The sequence below is a fragment of the Sus scrofa genome, chromosome 1 (assembly GCF_054392235.1).
Source record: "Sus scrofa isolate SSC_HxYL_T2T_F1_AM1 chromosome 1, Sscrofa_HxYL_maternal_Yorkshire_Landrace_v2.0, whole genome shotgun sequence".
Classification (NCBI taxonomy): domain Eukaryota; kingdom Metazoa; phylum Chordata; class Mammalia; order Artiodactyla; family Suidae; genus Sus; species Sus scrofa.
Window position 1 is genome coordinate 65884806 of NC_139383.1, and position 14110 is coordinate 65898915.

Consider the following 14110-nt stretch of genomic DNA (forward strand, 5'->3'; position numbering starts at 1 on the left):
GTATTGTGTAGGCACTCAATGGATTAATACCAATGCAGTGCCTAGAAGAGGGTTTGGCACACAGTGTATACTTGCCATCAAAATGACAAGCCAAGGTACACCACTGTTCAGTGTGTAAGGGACACTGTTCCCCTAAAACAAGCCTCCAAGCTATAAATGGACATATGGAGGATATAGACCCTCTCAGTCCTCAGAACAGCTGGGTAGAGTCTCCATACTTCACCCCAAAATTTTGTATAAATATCATCATTATTCTATGTGCCATGATGTGACAACACAGGAAAGCACTCCCTCAAAAAGTCCTAGAGACTATATGATGGAACAAAGGAGATCTTATTCTACTGAAGTTGAAAGAGAACAAGCAAGGATATACTCAACGCAATTTTCCACCACACTGAGGCCATTAAATTCTGACCCAGGTTGCTGAAATTTTTCACAAGGCAGAGGATCACAGTGGAAGAGAGAAGACAGGCAATGCCCAAATTTCTTAAGCACTGACTTGAACATTTCAACCAGTGGTTCCTGAACTGGGACTGACAGACTGTGTCTGACAAAGGGAGACTCATGGGAGGCACACGTTTCCATCCCCAAAGTAGCACTTCACCCAGAGCCAGGCTGTGGTTCTCATGTAAATACTCCATGCTCACTCTACTGAGACTGGACCAGTGTAACTGTCTGGCCTTCGAAACTGTGAGCTAACTGGAGCCTCCCTGCTCATGTTCAGAGCCCCGTCCTCCACAGCCCTGGCCCTGACAGGAGACAAAATCAGGCAGTGGCTCTCTAGCTACCCAGATATCAAACATTAAAAAATAAATAAATAAATAAATAACAACTCCAATTCGACCCCTAGTCTGGGAACTTCCATATGCCGTGAGTGCAGCCCTAAAAATACAAAAAAAAAAAAAAAGCAGATACACAAATTGTGAATACTGTTAAGATAGGTGTTACAGTAAAAAATAAAGAACTTTACCAGCTATTCTAGAGTCACTCCAGCACTGGTTCAAATCAATCCCTGAGTTGTTTCAGGTGATCTGAAATTAGCCATCCATCAAGTCATCCCACAACAAAATAGGTGATTAATGTATTACTTAGTACAAGTCCATGATACAAAAACATCTTTTGCTAAAAGCAACTATCACAATGCTTTGTATTTTACACTTTACAATTTAAATGCTAGTTCCTCCTGGTCATAGTGGGACTTAATTTAGGAGAAAGTGAGGTTGAGACTCTTGCTGGAGTTCAAACACCAAAAGGGATTTGTACTTAGATTACAATGATTATATAATAATAGGAAGAACCATCATTTCCTAAGCTCTTACAATGTGCCAAGAAAATGCCTCTAATAGTTGCTCTGTTTTCCTAACTCAGCTGTAAGTCCAGTGCCCTTAAGGAAAAAGGGGATTCCCATTTTCTTGATTGAGTAGCTTGAAATTTCCTTGAGATGCCTGTATTTCTCTGAATCCCTTATGACACACAGCATGCATGGAATAAGCTTCAGATAAATTAATTTTTTAAATAATTAATATAATGATCTGCTCTGAGCACTTCCAAAATTGAATGCCCAATGAATCACATATCAATATATCTCACTTAGAATCACTGAGATTCACAATCAAAGCATATACCTTCAGAGTCAGTTTATATACAAATCAAACCATTTCTTCTCCATTATATTAATTTTCTAATACCAATAACTCATACAGTTCATAAGCTCAAAGATTTTAGGATGTATGAAAATACTCATTTTAAAATTTGAGTTGTCTCAATTTTTATACTGTGCATTCCTGTTATGATGAATGATTTACCCAAAGCTGCCACTGTTAATGCACCTGATCAGAAAAGTTAATGTACTTAAACAATTTATCATCTAGTACTTTTATATTAAAATTTTCAATCATTCCCACCTTAAAAAATGTATCATAGTTTTTGTTTTCAACCTTTGTAGTTCCAACAAAATGTGTTTAAAAATAATAATTTTAAGCACCTAATGGGTTTGATATTTTGTATCTGAGTGAAATTTAGTTGCCAATTTCACACAAGTGCACTCTATGCATATAATAATGATGGGTTATTGTGGGAAAATCAGAGAGATTTAATTTTTCTGCTCTCTTTTGGTTTTTTAAATTCTTGTTTTTCTTTGACTTTTTACTGTCACTTTTTTTACATTCTCATTTGCACAAAACCTTCCTAGTATTTTTACACACTGTTGTTATTTGCATGGATATCAGGTTATCATCAGACAACAATTGAAGGCAAAATTAATCTCACCAATATTTACAATGGAGTATCTATTATCATTTGCAGATTTTTATAATTTCAATGAAAACATATAAATTATCATTTTATATGTCAAAACAATCTAGTGTAATTTCATATGATTTGACCTAATACAAGCACATATTCTAGCCTTAAATTACAGCAGCTAAATTTTATAAATTCTAGGAGGCTGAATGTTGTAGCAGAAAGAACACCAATAGGGAAGTTAGTCAAACATAGTTTTCAATCTTGGCTCTGCAGTCATTCTAGCTCTGTGATATTGTTAAAACTCCTTAACTTCAGTGAGCTCTTAATTTCCTCACCTATCAAATACAATTACTGCTTGGAAGGCTATCACAAGAATTAAATTTTAAAAACACATTGCCTAGCACCAAGAAGATATTCAACAAATATTTTGTCTTTCTCTTTCTTTCCACTTTTTCCTAAATGGGAATATAACTGGTTCTAAAAACTAGAGTCTGAAGGGCAATTGACAAATTGATCAGATAAGTACCTACCTCTAATTTGTTGTATGAATCGTGTGTGTGTGTGTGTGTGTGTGTGTGTGCGCGCGCGTTAAGATAGGGTACGTGTCACACTATAACTCAACTTACCTTTCTGGCAAGTGTTAATCTTATTAAGTGCCTCCCATTTATTTTTATCTCAAGTGTAAATTCAGGGGAATTTTCTCTTTTTTTTGTTACAAAGACTGTTTTATGAATTATTAATCATTTAGCAAATTCATTAGACTATGTCAGGGTTACTTATTCAGTACTTTTAAAATATATTAGCTACTTGAATCTTACTACTATGACACTAACTATCAAAGAAAACTGGAGACTTTCCCCCTTCCAAATGATGTCCTCATTGTTCACTTTGAGAAATTAATGAGCAGCAAGTTTTAGTCCTTTCCGGACTGGAATTTTCCTTTCTGGTAGATGTCCACTCAGAACTGTATCATGTCTTCTGGTGATTTGAAAATCTGTGATGCTACCAAAAAAGGGGAGGGGGTATTTTAAATTATTTCTACTTTTCCAAAATTGCTTTCAAAGAAGGTACAATGAAAAGAACAGAAATTTTTAACATTCTAGCATCCCAGGGCCAAATGCTTTGTTTGTGTTTTGTATTCTTGGTTTAAAAAAAAAAAATCTGTCCAGTTTAATTTCAGAGTTTTACTGAAACATTACCAAGTTTTCCACATGGGCTTCAGTGCTTTATATAGTCCCTATTTTGTTCTTTGATCTGCTTTAGTCCTCCAGAGCCAAAATGGAGGTCAGAACCACACCTTCCTCATTCCAACTTTAAAGGATGAGAAGCTAGGGTCAAGTAAAAGGGAAGGGCAAAAATATTCAAAGCATTTATACCATAGCTGATCGAGTTTTAACTTCTAGTTACCATATGAAAGAAATGACTATCCTATTATAGACATTATATTTAAACTATCTAGGTTGATATTTTTCTTATTTATGCCAAAGACTGGAGAACACGGTCAAGAACAGCAACTGAAGAGATCATAATATAAAACACAGACCTATGCCAGCTCCCTGCCAAGAATTGCTCTTGGCCTCCCACTGCACCTAAATAAAACCTAAATTCCTTCCTGTGAGTGAGTGCCCATTGGACTACCCAGCCACTAAGTCCCCTTCCTACATGGAGGGAGATTCCCCCTTTTGTGAGTCTTCCTGAAGCCAAGGGTCTGAGCACTCCTTCCCACTACCCAGCTAGCACACAGAGCACACAGCCATGATGTATGTTTGGCCAGGTGGGCCCCTCCAGGTGGGATTCTCAATCCTGAGAAAGGCCACAACACTATAGAGATGGGTGAGACATTCTTCCTTATTGGCATCAGTTAGCAGCGATAACTGTCTGTGGGTTGACTCCAGAAAGTCAATGAGCTTTAGCTCAGCGTCTTTTTTTTTTTTTTTTTTTCATTTTTTTTTAGGGCTGCACCCATGGCATATGGAAGTTCCCAGGCTAGGGGTCAAATTGGAGCTGCAGCTGCCAGCCTACACCACAGCCAAAGCAACTGGGGATCCAAACCACATCTGTGACCTACACTGCAGCTCAGGGCAATGCCAGACAGAACCCACACCCTCATGGATACTAGTCGGGTTTATAACCCACTGAGACACAACAGGAACTCCCAAGACAGTTTCTCCTTTTACCCTGCCTTGGTTCCAGCTCAGTTTCCAAGCCTATTTCTCCATGTTTCCTAGCGATAATGGATGCGCTCTGGTATGTTACAATAAATTCCTTTCTTTTAGGATGGCCATCACACCTTCCATTTGCAACCATCGGCTAATACATGGCACACGAATCCTCATTTTTACCAAACTCTCCCCAGGCTTGACTGAATTCAGGTTTGCTGGATCTTTCTTCAGCTCCTTGAATATTTGAATCTTTTTCCTTCCTTTTCACACCCTGTTCTCACTCAGAGAGCTCTTTTTTCCCTCCCTTACATGGCTTGCTCCACCTTCTCTTGGATCTTAGTGCAAATGTCACTAAATCAGAGGGGCCGTCTGCTGTGGGAGAGATGATTTGATGCCCATGTTGTTTCCTTCTTTGCTCCTCCTCTTTCTTCTTCCTTTGCATAAGGACTCCTTCCTTAGTCCCCTACTTGGCAATCCTTAATTTCTGGGAAGTACACAAACAGTAAGGCACATATCCCTTAGGTCATAAATGAAGGGCTAAAATTCCATATCTACTGCCATTATCATTTTCATTGAACATATATTGTGCAGAGTGTACATCACTTTGAACATGAAGATGAATGTTAACAAAGGTATAAATATCACACTTTGTGTAAATTTTCTTACCACAAGTCATCAGGCATAATCCTCAAGCCATAAGATAAACTATCTCAAGAGTCAGGTTTGAACAAAAGACTGGAAACTTAAAAGATATTTGAAATTCTGAAAATCAATATGTAGGCTTTAATCTGAATGTTATAAACTTTATGCCAAAGAACATTTTCTTGATATTTATTTTAAGGCCAATAAAACAAAAGACTAATGGTTCAAATTTTGTGAGCTTCTCTAGATACGCAAGCTTCAAAGCACTTCTGCCGGGTTTTGTTAAAGCCAGAGTATTACAAGATTCTTACATTTTTCCCTATGCTTGGGGACATTAAAATGAATATTTTCCTACCATAAATTGGAAATCCTGAGATGTGGGGACACTGAATTAATCTGTGCTGAAGAAGCAAGTAAAGATGACAACAGAGATTGAAGGATCACCTCGGCTTCCTGGAGACCCCTGTATGGAGGGCATATATCATAAATATGATATGAATATCAGATATGAACTGTGGGACTTCAGCATAGTGCCTTCTGAGAAAGGCACGCTAGAAATCAGCAATAGTCATGCTAAAGAGCATGAGACTTGGGCACAATGCCCATTTACGGAATTAAAACTTTTTTCTTTCCTCACTAAAGCAAGAAGAGTGCCTCCAGACTTTGTCAATTCCACTTCACGTCACTCTGCTCTTCACCCTGCATCACAGCACTGGTATGCAAGTGATCACCCCTAATAATAGGCTCTCTTCTTTTAGAAGTGGGCCTTTTTCATTTTTCACCAAATTATAAAATAGCTTCCCATTATAACTTATGCTCTGTATACGCCAGCCAAGACTTTCTCTCATCTTAAAATGCTCTACTTTAAATGGGCCTCTAATGTATAATTTTATTGTTTGAGCATTTCGTTTTCTTTTTGATTTATGTCTCTTTATAGCTGGTTAGACAGCTCTTTGTGATCTTCTGATGAAAGATTCTACATAAATAAAATTGACTGAGAAGAGAGACCTTGATGGTAGCACTGGAGAATGCTCTCTGCACTCTGCGATCTTAAGATCAAGATTCACAGCTCAAATGAAAGATTTGAAGAATGCTCTAACTTCCCCCTTTCTAATTTTTATTTTAAAAACTCAGATGAATGTTGGCAATTTTGCCCTATCCTAGAATTAATTTGGTATATAGTGACTGAAGAGGTGGTTTTAGATTTTTTTTTTTTTTTTTTGGTACCAAATGCATTGAACTGCCAAGGCTAGAATAAGTAAATAATTATAATGATTATGCTGACTGAATTCAATACCACTTAGCCTTTAAACTTCCAGTTTAAAATAGACAGATGGATAGGTCTGGTATTTAGAACAGACGACCAAATAGAGGCGATCGTTTACAAACCAAGAGTTATCTAAAAACTTTGAGATCTTTGTTATTTCCAAAGTCATCTTATGATTTTTTTTTAGTATCTCTCCATTTATAGTCTACATTTATTTAACCCCAGGGTATCAACCAGTTTTAATTGTCAGTGAACACTGATGCTACCTAAGAAAATCCCTTTTATCTTCTACACTTTCAGATACTCCTGAATGCCTCAATGACTTTTTTTTTTTTTTTACCTTTCATCTAGGGTATCAATCAACAGAATCTGCCTTGCTTAAGGCAGAGATCTGAATTTTCACCAGTGAACTTTAGAAAAAAAAAAGGTGCATATTTGTTGTAGTTTGTGCTTTAGCTTAAATATTCTTTTCTTTCTTTTTTTTTCCTTAAATAGAAACACTCTAAATAGTAATAACTGTTATTGTTAACAATTAGTTTTTAAAGAATCATCATGAAAGGTAAATTATAAGCAATAAATTTTAACCTTACAAATCTAGGTGTTTAGGGTCTCCTCAACTCATTTACAAAATAACAGTAATAGTAAACATATATTGAGCACATACAATGGTTGGGCATTGTGCTAAGCAGTTTAAAATCATCTTATTTCCATCTAACCAAACAGGTCTATGACACAAACACCATAGTGATCCAATTCAATGGAGAGACAACTTGGTTGGAAGAGGAGCTGGAAAATATCATGTCTTCAATTTGGAATATATTAAAGGTGAGTTGTTGGCAGGCCATCCAAGATGCTCAGTACAGAGTTGGAAATACACATCAGAGGACTCAAGAGAAAGACTTACCTAACCTTAAAGATGTAAACCCAGGAGATACCTGCTACTAGAGCAAAGATGGGAATAAGATCAAAGTGCCAGAAAGATCCCTAAGCGTTACCTACAGTTAGCAGTTGGAAAGAAAGGAACAGGATAGTTCAGAAAAGGAGGTGGATAATCAAGAAAATGAACAATAACACGTTTATGCACAAATGAGATGTATGCACCTACCATGTGCCAGGTGCTATGTAGAGTTTGTTATTAATTGGGAATGGAAAGGAAGCTGAGAGTTAAAATAGATGAATATCTAGCTAAATTGCAGGGGAGATATGCTGGATATTGGGAGAAGACAAAAAACATTGAAAAGTAATGATCTGAACTTTGGACAGACCCAGCATCCCAATCCTGCTCATTCAAATGCTTACCAGCTCAGGATTGAGAGTAAAGAACAGAAGCTGAATCAAGGCTTTGATTCTTGAATCTGTTTCAGGAAAATATCAGAAGTTTTCAATAACTGACTGGCTTTGATTATTTATATTCTAAGGTTCAGAATCAGGGGTAAGGGCATCAAGAAGGTACAAAAAGCCAAGGAGATAGGAAAAGAATAACTCCTATAAGTATTTGCCATTTATAAAGTACATTTTCATACATTTAATGTTTCATTTTCACAATAATGCTATGAAAGAAATATTACTACTGCTATTTTACAGATGAGGAAATTATATGATAAGAGAGAATTAGGGGCCAAGCCCACCATCACCATATCACACCTAGTAAGAGCTGAAGCCACAATTGGAACAGGGCTGATTCCTATCCCAGCCTTATCCCAGCCTTAAGGGAGCTGACTCCTTGAAGCCTGGAAGGCTGGGGAATTCAGTGTAGCCTTGGGGGCGGAGGCTCTCAGTGCAGTTAGAAGGGTGAGTGGCTATACTTCCCTCTAGAGGCCAAGAACCAGGAGCAAGGGCATGGGGGTGGCTGTGGGAGCAGAGGCGGGAAAGGAAAGGCAATTGTGATCAAAGAAAGGAAGGCTAGAGTGATAAACAAAATATTTAAAAGATTAACTAATTTTTTCCTTTCTGGAATTTTTTTCCCTCTCTGACAGATCTCCCTACCCAAACAATTCCCTGTGGCATTCATTATGTCTGGGAAGAAAAGTTACTGTAGGAGGCCAAGAAGAGAGCTTTGCATTTCAAAAGGCTGTTCTGATAGAACTCAAGAGAGAAAGACAGAACTGGGAGAGAAGTCCTAAAGAAAATGAGGAGTTCCCGTCATGGCGCAGTGGAAACGATTCCAACTAGGAACCATGAGGTTGCAGGTTCGATCCCTGGACTCAGTCAGTGGGTTAAGGATCCAGCGTTGCCATGAGCTGTGGTATATTTAGGTCGCAGACGTGGCTTGGATCTGACATTGATGTGGCTCTGGCGTAGGTCAGCAGCTTTAGCTCCAATTGGACTCCTAGACTGGAAACCTCCTTGTGCCACAGGTGCGGCCCTAAAAAGACAAAAGACAGAAAAAAAAAAAAAGTCCTAAAGAGAATGAACTAGGCTTTCCAAGTCTCAGCTAGATAAGGATCCCTACACTGAGAGAAGGATGGTGAGGGGAAACTAGGTCTGGAGAGATGGGAGGGAATGATGGAATTCACAGATGGGTTTGGGAAACGTGAAAGGAGAAGCGGCTATAGTCCTTTGAGGGTAAAGCTCTAAGTGCATGAAAAGATCATAGGGAAGACATGACTGTGGGTTATGTCCAAGCAGAAAGGGGTTTAGACACCCTCAGGCTCATCCTGTGGTATCAGGTGAAATAGGACACACCATGAGCAGAAAGGACTTCCCACTGGAGCAAAGCCTGACAGGGCAACAATTCTCTGAGACTGGTTACTGAGTCAAGCAGAAGCAAAAACACTCAATCCATGCAACACAGACAGTTAACACCAAAGACCAGACCCTCCCCATCATTCTATATATCTGCCCTCCCCTCCCAGAATTTAGGGGCAACAGAGGGAAAGAGCTCTGTTGAATTGACCAAGATTAGGCTCTGCCACCTAGGAAATGAGAACTTTATGTAGAAATGAAGTTCAAGAATGAAGACAGCCAAAAAGCTATATTTCTTGTGTGCCTGAATTTCCAGGCTTAGATTCAGCCTGGAAGACTGAAATTATCCTAGTAGAGGTAGAACCCTGCCTTGGAATCTGGAGATCCAGGTTGGATAAGCCATGAAGAAGCTAATGTCAAGTGGCAAAGGAGAGCACAATGACATGGAGAGAGAAACCTTAGGCAGAAGAATCTACCAAAGGGTGATAAATGAAAGTAGGGACATAGATGAGGACAAAGCTGAAGATGAAACTAAGGATAATGGCAGGAGATACATGGGGAAGGGGTGGGAGAAAAAGGTTAGAAAGACACATCAATCCATGACTGGGGGAAGGCTCCTCAGGATGAGAGAGCAGGAGGAAGCTGACAACAGCAGATTAGAGAGAGAGGCCATGAACTTCAAGTGAAGAGAAATGCAGAAATGAAGTGTCCCTGAAGATCATGGCCACCCAAACCATACCCCAAGAACCAGAGTAAGCAAGCCCTGGTGTAACTACAGCAGGCAGAGGACATGGGCAGGAAACCAGAGAGTGAACAGAGACAGAGGAGGCAGTCATGGGAGGAAGAGTGTATACAAATGCACAGGAACTAGAACTCAGGGTCTGGGATGAGGAGGAGCAAGATGGAAGAGCCATCAGAAAGTAAGCCCTGGGGGTAAAAACATATCTGTTTATAAATAAATTGGAGCAGATAAAATAGGACCTCTTGGACAGCAGAGAAGTGTAAATAAGGCAAATATGTTTAGTATTCATTCAAAAAGTTATGTTAACCCCTGTAATTCCACAGTTATACTCAAAGCTTAGACAACAAGAAAAGATGTGATGCTGGCTTTCCAGGAGGTCACAACATAAAAGAGATGGCAGGCAGACAAATTCAGCATAGGACAGAAAAGTGCTGTGATGACTGAGGGAAGAAAAAGGCACACACACATACACACACATGCACACGCACATGCACACACACACACCCTCGCAAACATAATCTAAGCCAGATCCCATTTTCCTCATGTGTAGAGACATTAATATCATAGACTCCATTAATTATTCATGAAAAGTAGCTCTGTGAATTTACTTTTATTCACTTGGTCTGACATATACGGGCCTATTGGTTATGTTTTACTCATAAAAAGTAAATGAAAAGCATTCAACCATATATGACACAAAAATTCCCAAAAGTAAAATAATGGCTTCAAAATCTGGTTTGTTGGCAAGTTCCATCCCATGTTTTCTAGTCATTGTTCTTCCCATGTGATTTCAAGGTCTTCTCAAGGAAAAGGGAATGACTCAATGAAATCTACCTTAATTTGACAAGTTTAGCATAAGCCATGCTGTGAGTGATTAGAGGTCTGAAATAAGAAATAGTGCTAAGAGCAAGGTATTAATATTTTAAAAAGCCAACATTTATACAAACACTATGAAAAAATAGAAAATTCTAAAGTTTATAAATCCTAATAAGATCAAAAAGATATGGTACACATAAGTGAAAGTCATAGAACTATAAATGTTTTACATTGTTACTGCTTTTTTAGAAATTTAAAGTATTAAATAACAAATACACTCCTTTTCATCTCATAATAACAATGGATTTAACCTATTTTTTTTTTTTGTCTTTTTGCTATTTCTAGGGCCGATCCCATGGCATATGGAGGTTCCCAGGCTAGGGGTCGAATGCGGAGCTATAGCTGCCGGCCTACTCCACAGCCACAGCAACGCAGGATCCGAGCCGTGTCTGCAACCTACACCACAGCTCACGGCAATGCCGGATCCTTAACTCACTGAGCAAGGCCAGGGATTGAACTCGCAACCTCATGGTTCCTAGTCAGATTCGTTAACCACTGAGCCACAATGGGAACTCCTATTTTTACTTTTCTTTAGCAGTTTTTAGTTATCAATGTTGTGGTAAGATGGAAAATTATAAATGTATTATTGGATAACAAAGTGACATTGGCAATATACATATTAAAGGGAAGTTCTTTTAAATTAAGACATTTAAAAATTTAAAGTTATATTTAGGACAAAGATTTAGGACAAGAAATCCATTTTAGAGATTATGTAGTAACTTAATGGAGACCGCTGGAAACATACGTATCTTTTCTATCTTGAATGTTCTATGTAGAATACTTTGAAGTAAAATAGGGGAGTTCCCTTCGTTCATGGTTCAGTGGTTAACGAACCCGACTGGTATCCGTGAGGATTCAGGTTTGATCCCTGACCTTGCTTAGTGGGTTAAGGATCCAGTGTTGCCATGAGCTGTGATGTAGAGCACAGTTGCAGCTCAGATCCTGCCTTGCTGTGGCTGTGGCACATAGGCTAGCAGCTCTAGCTCCCATTCGACCCCTGGCCTGGGAACTTCCATATGCAGCAAGTGTGGCCCTAAAAAAAAAACAAAAATAGAATAAAATAAAAAATAAAGTAAAATAGGTGCAATTTTTGTCTTGTTCATACATGTCCTATACCATTATACCGTAAAATTGTTTCAAGGCCAATTTCAGTTTTGTGGAATATTAGAAATCAATTTCAGTGAAAGCAGTATTAATGTTTGTATCAAGATAGGAAAATCTATGATATGATAACAAATAACCCTGAAGTCTCAGTGACTTAATATCACAAAGTTTATTTCTTGTACATATTACATGTCCAATGCATTTCAATAGCAGGGCCTGCTCTACACAGTCACTTAGAGACGCACAATGATGACGGCAAAACCATACCAGGTGGAAATTAACTCCTCCTTGGTCACTGGCATGGAGATTGGAGAGAGAAACAGCTAACAATTAAATGCTTCATCCCAATGGAAAAACTAGTCACAATGACCCTGCTACAAAAGAGAAAAATGTCCTTTTTCTTGTTTCCAGACAAGAATGAGGTATTGGTTGATGCTGGTAATGCCTCCCACAATGTCTTTTCTCATTTCTTATCCCTAAGCATCCTATTGGCTCTTCATTCAATACTCTAGCCCTGCAGCAGGGCAGGGAAAAACAAAGGAATTTGGGGCAGAACCCAAGCCCCAGGCTTGTCCTTCCTACAAGTAGTGGTTATGCAAATTTGAACAGGTTAGTTCAACTCTTTGGATCTTGGTTGCTATAGCTACAAAGTGAGAAGGCTGGACTAGATCATCTCTCAGCCTCTACAGAACTAAAATTTTGTGAATCTATTTCACACTTTTACATCAAATAGAATAATCATTAACCTAGCCACAAAAATATTTTCAAAAGTCATTTACTTTACAAAAATCAACTAAGACTAATGTATTGTTCGGCCTCATTTTATATATATGTATGTATATATGTATATACATTTGCAGACATGATTTTTTGACACATCTATAGATACCTTTTTTCTTTTTCTTTTTCTTTTTTTTTGTCTTTTCTAGGGCCACACCCACGGCATGTGGAGGTTCCCAGGCTAGGGATCTAATAGGAACTGTAGCCACCGGCCTACACCAGAGCCACAGCAACGTGGGATCCGAGCCGCGTCTGTGACCTACACCACAGCTCACAGCAATGCCAGATCCTTAACCCACTGAGCAAGGCCAGGGATCAAACCCGCAACCTCATCGTTCCTAGTTGGATTCGTTAACCACTGAGCCATGAGGGGAACTCCTCTTTTTTCTTTATTTAAAGTTTTACTGAAGTACAGTTGATTTACAAGGTTGTGATAATTTCTGCTGTAAAACAAAGTGATTCAGTTTACATATACACACATCCATTCTTTTTCAGATTCTTTTTTCCCACATAGATTATCACAGAATATTGGGTAGAGTTCTCTGCACTACACAGCAGGTCTCCACTGGCCAAAAATACAGATACCTTTTGACTCCTCACTTTAGCAGAGTACATTATTAAGATTTTTACCCTTCCCTTCAGCTTTCCTTTGCTCTCCAACTATTACACTTGCTGGTAATACATTGCATTCTTATATCTTGATTAGGTCTTTTGTATTATCTGCAGGTTGACTTTTAAAAGTTGGAAATTTAACTATTGCTAAGTCATTGGAAAGCTCAAGAAATAAACTATAATTACATTTGCTTTCACATACACTCTTTCCTAGAATTCCTCAGTTTTTCTTTCTAGCCCCTAATAGCCTCTCTCATCTCAATTATTTAAAATTCTCCATCTCATTTGGGTGTTTTATTCATTTCCACTTTGTCCAGAAACCTCCCTCCTAGGATGCTTGCTCCTTCATTTCTCACCCAGACTGACTGATCCCCTCACATGACACTTTTCCCTCCTCCCAGGAACTCCCTTCACTGCTTGCCTGAATTGGTTCTACTCTTTCCTGCATCCCATGATTTTTTGTTCTTGTTTCCATCCTTATTCTGCTGGAGTTCATCTTCAAGCATCTCTGTAATAAAGTGTGTTTGGGAGGTACCCCATTTACCCTACTCCTAAAGATAAACATGTTTATCTCTGCTCCAGATGGAATCAGTAACCCAGAAACCTGGTCGTATCATTCCACATACCCGGTACTCCAGCTACCTTCTGAAAAAATAGAGAAAGTTATGGAGCCCTCAACAGCAGTAATCTGGAAATGTGTGAAATGCTGAGATAGCAACACTTTCAGCTTTAGGACTATGTATAAATACCCTTGCTCCCTCAGCCCCAGGATACAATCATTGGGATGAGTGCTTTGTCCCTATTTTCAGAGTTTCCCAGTGTGATTAAGCCATAGTTGCTCACAGTGACAGGTGGCTTGATAGCCAGCTCTCCTTCTATTAGCTACACATTTCCCTATTCTACTTTTCCCACTGCCCTTCCCACATAAACTTCTTACACTCAAATTTATAACTCAGGACCTATTTCATGAGGAACCCAAACTAAATCTTTAAATTC

At 38.7% G+C, this 14110-nt stretch overlaps 1 protein-coding gene across 4 annotated transcripts in view; it reads right to left on the minus strand.

Annotated features, from left to right (window-relative positions):
- The window catches only part of LOC106508906 (uncharacterized), a 352985-nt gene that overhangs the window by 302033 nt on the left and 36842 nt on the right, over nucleotides 1-14110 (minus strand). The gene's annotated exons all lie outside the window — the stretch shown is intronic.